Source organism: Phoca vitulina, unplaced genomic scaffold, assembly GCF_004348235.1.
Source record: "Phoca vitulina isolate PV1807 unplaced genomic scaffold, GSC_HSeal_1.0 scaffold45, whole genome shotgun sequence".
NCBI lineage: Eukaryota > Metazoa > Chordata > Mammalia > Carnivora > Phocidae > Phoca > Phoca vitulina.
This window is the reverse complement of record NW_022589748.1, coordinates 4,004,372-4,012,747: the sequence shown is the minus strand read 5'-3', so window position 1 is coordinate 4,012,747 and position 8,376 is coordinate 4,004,372. Positions and strand designations below refer to the sequence as shown.

The window sequence follows — 8,376 nt, the reverse complement described above, 5'->3', positions numbered from 1 at the left end:
CGCCCCCCCCCCCCCCCCCCCCCCCGTATCTAGGGCACATTTGCACAGCACAGAGGGCTACCCTGTGCATGGGTTAAGTTGCAATGTGCTCACTACAAAGCGACAGGCGGGTGGCATTGTCCCTGCTCGGCAGGTGGTGAAAGAGGATCTGCAGCTTCGGGGGCTGGGCTGAGAGGGTCCCCCAGGTTCCCTACTCCAGGGCCTGGATACAGCATCTGCAGCACTTTGCCGAGCGGTTTCTCTCATCTCTGACTCTGTTCTGCCCCGGCGAGGCAGGGACAAGTGCCCGGAGGTGACCCTTCACCAGCGACGGATGGGAGTTGGTACTGAAACCCGTCAGCAGCCTCACCTTGCAGGAGGGACAGCTCTGAGAGAGGCCCCCGCGGGATTCGGCTCAGCGGCCACCATGGCAACTTGCTTGCTAATGTCCCTTTGTTGGCTGCCTTCCTGTCCCTGTTCGGTTTCCCCTACCGGGGTTTCTGTGATGCCTTGTATTTGAATCCTTGTCTCAGGGCCTGCTTCCGAGGTCACTCAAACCAAGCAGAGAAAAAGAGGAGAAGGCTGGCCACTGGGGGACACTGGGGCTCACTGGGGGCCTGGATGGAGGTGGTCCAGGTGTGGGGGAGCCTGGCTCAAGCAGGCTGGCCATTGGGGTGTGTGGCCCAGCAGCAGAGTCTCCAGGGAGGGAAGCTGCTCAAATTGGTGTTGGCACAGGATTCTATTCTGGGTCGCCTGTCCAGATGACAGTAAGACCTGGAGACATGGAATCAGGGCCCAGTCTGGGAAAAGGAAACTGGCCAGCCCTGGGCGGCTGGGCCAAAGCTTGAGGATCTCAGTGGGTAGCCACAGTGCTCCTCCCAGCTGAGGCAAACGCCTGGAAGGGTGGACTCAACACACCCTGTGGGTCAGAGGTGAGGCTAGCTCTGGGTAGAGACAGGATTCTTGGTCTTGGGAGCCACAGGACGGCTGACCCACTCGAGACTCCATCCCCAGGAGTCAGTGTGCATTGGTTCAGACAAAGGGCAGGTGAGTTCTGGGCAGAAAGGTCTCATCTGGAGAAGGATAAGCAAGACAAGGGCTTGCACCCAAACCTCTGTGCCCCCCTCACCGCCAGTAGCCTACTGCTGTGCAATCCATCACATCTGGCTGGGCCCTAAATGTGTCTCCCTTCGTCCTCTCTTCCTCGTCTCTTTCCATCCCCACTGCCACCTCTCTGGTCCTGGCCGCCACCACTCTCTCACCCAGCCTGGGGTAGCCTCTGGGCTGGTCTTCTCTCTCCAGCACTTGCCCTTCCCCTTCCCCTTCCTCTGCTCCACAGAGCCCCCAGAAGGAACTGCCAATGGATCAAGTCTTTTCTTTTTTTAAATATTTTATTTATTTATTTGAGAGAGAGAGAAGGAGAGAGAGAGAGAGAGAGCATGAGTGGAGGGAGGGTCAGAGGGAGAAGCAGACACCTCGCTGAGCAGGGAGCCTGATGCGGGACTGGATCCTGGGACTCCAGGATCATGACCTGAGCCAAAGTCAGTCGTTTAACCAACTGAGCCACCCAGGCGCCCAGATCAAGTCTTTTCTTGACCTAAAGCCTTTGGTGGCCTCCAATTTCCAAGCCTCCTTTGCTCCTTGTGTCCTGCACCTTCTCACCCTGGGACCCTTAGAAGCCCTGGACCAGTTCCCGCTGGATCCCACATTCCCTTGTCCCTAAATGACATCCTGCCACCCTTCAGATCTCAACACAGACATCACTTTCTGAGAGAAACCTTACACAAAGCTCCATTCAGAGAACCATTCTGTTACCGAAGGTGTCCTGACCACCATGAGGGCACCTAGAGCCAAAGGGAGCAATGCACAAAGGAGCAGTTAAGAGATCTGGAGGAGAGATGGAGGGGCTTCCACATTCCTCTAAGAGAAGTCCCAGAGAAAGAAAAGGAGGAAACAATGGAGAAGCAATATATAATGGGACAATCGATGAGAATTTTCAAGAGCTAAAGATAGATTGTGATTTGGGACCTCAAATCAAAAATACACTCCAAGAAGAGACAACATAAATTAAGATAAATCTGTATGTGGCTCTATGTTAATTGAACCACAGAATATGGGGGGGCCTGGGTGGCTCAGTCGGTTAAGCGTCTGCCTTCGACTCAGGTCTTGATCCCAGGGTCCTGGGATGGAGTCAGGCGTCGGGCTCCCTGCTCAGCAGGGAGTCTGCTTCTTCCTCTACCCTTCCTCCCTGCCTGTGATCTCTCTCTCTCTCTTTCTCTCTCTCCCTCTCTCAAATAAATAAATAAAATCTTTTAAAAAAGGGATTCACACATGTATATGTATGTTTGTGTGTATATGTATGTGTGTGTGTGTGTGTGTGTGTGTTTAAAACTGCACTCAACAAATTGGGAATATTCATGATTTTCACATACACATTCACACAAACACTAATCATGTATTAGGTCATAGAGAGAGTTTTGACAAATTAAAAAAGGAAATATATAGCCTATGGACCACATCCTCTGACCACAATTCAATTAAAATGGGACTCAAGAAAAAATCAATTTTTTTAAACTTTGGAAATCTAAAAACTCATCCTAAATACCTCCTGAATAAAGAGGAAATTGTACTTAAAATTACAAATGTTCAGTAACTCATGAAATTAGAGTAATACTTGTAAGATGCAAATAAAATTGCTGTCAGAAGTAAAGGTTTAGCCTTATATCATATGTTAAAAAATTAAGAAAGATTCAAAATATGCTTTTTTAAGAAGTTTTTCCTCTAATCTCTACCCGCAGCGTGGGTCTCAAACTCACAACCCCAAGATCAAGCGTCACACACTCCACCGACTGAGCCAGCCAGGGGCCCAAGAAAGATCCAAAATAAATGATCAAATAAAGGAGCCAAGAAAAGGACACCAGAGCAAAGCTAGAGAAAGTACAAAGACAGAAATAACAAAAATAGATCAGAAATAATGAGCTAGAAAATAAAGAAGAGAAAGGAATTTGAAAAAGAAATTTACAGCAGAGACTGCCCTTTCCCCCAATTCCTATTGTCTATTCCCTACAAAGTAGTAGATTCTTGAGGAGGTGCACAGACACCCCAACCTTTGTAGCTACATATGACCCATGGCCACGACCTCTGCTCGTCACCTCTGGGCCGCCCTTTCCATCTCGCTCTCCTGGCTGACTGAAATGCAGGAGTGATGGCAGATCATACTGAGGAATGCAGAGCAACAAGATAGAAAGAGCTTGGGCCTCCAATGGCCTCCATAAAATGTAGAATTTCATGCAAAATCTTGTAGTCACTTGCAGGGGCTGCTGTAAAAAAAAATACCCAGACTGCACGCCTGGGTGTGAGAAATTAATTTCCTCACCGTTCTGGAGGCTGGAAGTCCAAAATCAAGGTGTTGGCAGGTTTGGGTTTTTTTGCGGCCTCTCTCCTTGGCTTATAGATGGCCACTTTCTTGCTGTGTCTTCACGTGGTCTTTCCTCCAGGTGCACATATGTCTGGTGTCTCTGTGTGTCCAGATTTCTTCTTATAAGGACACCAGTCAGGTTGGATTAGGGCCCAACCATCATCAGGGCTTCATTTTAATTTAATTGCTTCTTTAAAGGCCCCATCTTCAAATACACTCTGAGGTACTGGGAGTTAGAGCTAGAATACATTATTTTTAATTCCATTTATCACAGCAAGAAATAAAAAAAGAAATTAAAAACTACCAGACACCTAAAATAAACCCAGCAAAAGTTGTGCAAGACCTTCACGGTGCAAATTACAAAACATTATTGAAAGACTCAAAAGAATATCTGAGCGAATAAAGAAATATATACCACATTCATGGATGGGAAGAGTCAATATCATAAAGGTGCAAATTCTACCCAAATTTATCTATAGATTAAAAAGAATTTCAAAAAAAAAAAAAAAAATCCAATGGCTCTTCTGGGAACTTGCCAAGATGCTTCTAAAATATATAGAGAAGAGTAAAGGGCCAGATTTATTAGATAGAAAGATGTGTTATATAATTAAGGTGGTATATAGGTGTGAAGACAGACAAGGAGAACAATCAAATTGAATGGAGAGCACAAAAGCATGTATAAATCAGTGGGGGAAGGGTGGATTCTTCAGTAAATGGTATAGAGTTACGCACATGGAAACATTAAAATTATCTCTATTTTACATCATACAAAAAGATCAATTCCAGGGAAAGTAAAGATTTAGATGTGAAAAGTAAAACTTTTCAAAGTTTACAGGAAAATATCCTTTGTGACCTTGAGGTAGAGAAGGATTTCTTAGGATCCAAAAAGCATGAACCATAAAGAAAAAAAGACTAAAGAAATTTGATCATGTTAAAATTACAAATTTCTATCAATAAAAGATACTATTAAGATTGTTAAAAGACAATCCATAGACTGAGAAGATATTTGCTACCCATACAAGGGATTATAATCCAGAAGAGGATGGGAAAAACTCTTCATACAAATCAAGAAGAAAAGGACAACAATAAAACAGTAGAAAGGGAAAAAAGAAACAAAGAATATGAAGAGACAAGCTACCAAAGAAAAAACCCAAATGACCAACAAACCCATTAATCCATCTCACTAGTAATCACGTGAGAAATTGCAAAATAAAACAACAATAAGATACCATTTTACATTCATCAGCTAAGCCGAAGTTAAAGTCTGATAACACAGTTACTGATGGAGATGTAGAAAAATGAAACTCATACACACTGGTAATAAAGTGTCAATTGGTATAAGCTCTTGGAAACCAAAGTGAAGATGTTCATAGACTTTGCCCCACCTGTTCTATTTACTATCTTAAGTAAATATCCTAGAGAGAAATCTCAGCACCTACCTGTCCTCCAGAATACATTTATAAGAATATTTATTGCGGGGCACCTGGGTGGCTCAGTCGTTAAGCGTCTGCCTTCGGCTCAGGTCATGATCCCAGGGTCCTGGGATCGAGCCCCGCATCTGGCTCCCTGCTCGGAGGGAAGCCTGCTTCTCCCTCTCCCACTCCCCCTGCTTATGTTCCCTCTCTCTCTGTGTCTCTCTCTGTCAAATAAGTAAATAAAATCTTTAAAAAAAAAAAGAAGAAGAATATTTATTGCAACATTGTTTAAAACAGAAGAAAAAAGCAGACACAAAATAATGTTTAGCAAAGGAGACTACAAAAACAAATCAAGGTAGAATGTATAATGGAATATGATTTAGCAGTTAAAATGAATGAACAAGAGCTTCGGGTATCATTATATACATTGTGTCAATTTGCATAAATCTCAAAAATCATTAATGGTGAGCAAAAAAATAAGTTGCAGAAGTATACATATAGTACCATACCACTTACTTAAAATGCTTTTAAGTTCAATATTTTTAGCCTAGTTTACTGAGATATAATTTACATCCAGTAAAATTTACTCTTTTTGGCATACAATTCCATAAGTTGAATACAGAGTCATACAGTATGTGATCACCATCACAATCAAGATATAGAATAGTTTCATCACCCCCCAAAATTCCTAGGTGCTCCTTTGTAGGTACCAAATCCTGTCCCCCAGCCCCCAAACCCTGTAATCATACTGTATATAGCCTTTTGAGACTGGTTTCATCCACTTTCCATAATGTGTTTGAGATTCATCCATGTTATTGTGTGTATCAAGGGTTTTTGTTGCTAAATAGTATTCCATTGTATGGATGTACCAATGTATTCATCCATTCACCAGTTAGAGTGCAATTGGATTGTTTCCAGTATGGGCAATTGTGAATAACCCTTCTGTAAACACTTGTGGACTGTTTTCTTTGCATATATAAGTTTTCGTTTCTCCTAGATAAACACCCAGGAGTGGACTTGCTGGATCATCTGGTGAGTATATATTTAGTTTTATAAGAAGCTGTAGAACCATTTTCCCACTTCTCTGTACAATTTTGTATGAGAGTTCTAGAGCATCCTCACCAGCACTTGGTATTGTCAAGTTCATTTGTTTTTCAAGTCATTCTAACAGGTGTCTCGTGGTAGTTCATTGTGTTTTTAATTGCCTTTCTCTATTAGCTGAACATCATTTCATGTGGTTGTTTGCCATCCCTATATCTTCTTGGCTGCACGGTGTGTTCAAGTCTTTTGACCATTTTTAATTGGGTTATTTGTTTACTTATAGAGTCTCAAGGGTTCTTTATATTCTGGATACAAGTTCTTTATCGCGTGTATTTTGCAAATATTTTTCTCCCCGTCTGTAGCTTGTCTTTCCATTTTCATAAGTGTCTTTTGAAACTCAGATGTTTTTAGGGTACCTGCCTAGCTCAGTCGGAAGAGCATGCAATTCTTGATCTCGAGGTCATGAGTTTGAGCCCCACGTTGGGTGTAGAGATTACTAAAAAAAAATAAACTTAAAAAAAAGATAATCAGGGGCACCTGGGTAGCTCGGTCAGTTAAGCATCCAACTCTTGATTTCAGCTCAGGTCATCACCTCAGGGTCATGAGATCAAGCCCCTTTTTGGGCTCCCTCTCCCTCTGCCCCTCCCTCCCTCTAAAATAAATAAATAAATAAAATAAAATAAAATAAAATCTTTTTAAAAAATCAGATGCGGGCGCCTGGGTGGCTCAGTCGTTAAGCATCTGCCTTCGGTTCAGGTCATGATCCCAGGGTCCTGGGATCGAGCCCTGCATCGGGCTCCCTGCTCAGCAAGGAGCCTGCTTCTCCCTCTCCCACTCCCCCTGCTTGTGCTCTCTCTCTGTGTCAAATAAATAAAATCTTTGAAAACAAATAAATAAAAAATCAGATGCTTTTAATTTTGATGAAATCTAATTTAGCATATTTTTCTCCAATACCCCATGGATATAGAAATTATATCTAAGGGGCACCTGACTGGCTCAGTTGGTGGAACATGGGACTCTTGATCTCAGAGTTGTGGGTCCGAGCCCCACGTTGGATGCAGAGATTACTTAAAAATAAAATTAAAAAAAAAGAAACTATACCTAAAAATTTTTGCCTAACCAAAAGTCACAAAGATTGACTCCTTTGTTTCCTTCTGGAAATATCTTAATTTTAGGTTTTGCATTTAGGTCTGGGATCCATTTCGAGTTAATCTTTGTGTAAGTTGTGAGATATAGGTAATCATGGTTATTTTTAATTGCTTCTTATATTTTTTTATACGGATGTCGTTGTTCCAGCACCGTTTGTTGACATGATGACCATTCCTCCAGTGAATTGGAGAGTCTGAGTCTGGAGAACTCCAAGTTTTCTTTCCCATCTTGCAAGATGGTGGGCGAAAAAGCTGAGAAGCCGGATACTGAGGAGAAGAAACCTGAAGCTAAGAAGGCTGATGTCAGTGGCAGGCTAACAAGGGTAACCCCAAGGCTAAAAAGTCAAAGAAGGGGAAGACCCACTGCAGCCGAAACCCTGTCCTTGTCAGAGGAATGGGCAGATATTCCCGATCGGCTATGTATTCCAGAATGGCCTTGTACAAGAGGAAGTATTCGGCAGCTAAATCCAGGGTTGAAAAGAAAAAGTAGGAGAAAGTTCTTGCTACTGCCACAAAACCAGTTGGTGGTGACAAGAACGGTGGTACCCGAGTGGTTAAACTTCGCAAAATGCCTAGGTATTACCCTACTGAAGATGTGCCTTGAAAGCTGATGAGCCACGGCGAAAAACCTTTCAGTCAGCACGTGAGAAAGCTGCGAGCTAGTATCACTCCCGGGACCATTTTGATCACCCTCACTGGGCACCACAGAGGCAAGAGGGTAGTTTTCCTGAAGCAACTGAGCAGTGGCTTGCTGCTTGTGACCGGACCTCTGTCCCTCAATCGAGTTCCTCTGCGTAGAACACACCGGAAATTCGTCATTGCTACTTCTACCAAAATTGACATCAGCAGTGTGAAAATCCCCAAACATCTCACTGATGCTTCCTTCAAGAAGAAGAAGCTGCGTAAGCCCAGACACCAGGAGGGTGAGATCTTCGACACCGAGAAAGAGAAACACGAGATTACAGAGCTGCGCAAGGTTGATCAGAAAGCTGTGGACTCGAAAATTCGGCCAAAAATCAAAGCTGTTCCTCAGCTTCAGGGCTACCTCCGCTCTATGTTTTCTCTCACAAATGAAGTTTACCCTCACAAATTGGTGTTCTAAATTTCTTACAAAGAACGTAATTAAATAACTGGAAAAAAAATCAACTGACCATATTATGTGCATGATCTAGTTCCGGTTTATAAAGTTTCAAAACGTGAAAAACAGGGTAGGGCTTTACCTGTTGGGGAGAACGAGTGAGCAATTTAGATAGATAAAATTGTGTGATTTTTTTCAAAGTATGTTAGCCATTCTAGCGGATCTGTGGTTGTCAGAGGTGAGGTTCCCCAGGAAACAGACTCAGAAATGGTGTTCAGCACACAGAATGTTCATTAA

General features: G+C 43.1%; 1 pseudogene; it reads left to right on the top strand.

Annotated features, from left to right (window-relative positions):
• The first annotated feature begins 7,237 nt into the window (after positions 1 to 7,237).
• LOC116648588 lies at positions 7,238 to 8,103 on the top strand (annotated as a pseudogene).
• The last annotated feature ends 273 nt before the right edge of the window (positions 8,104 to 8,376 follow it).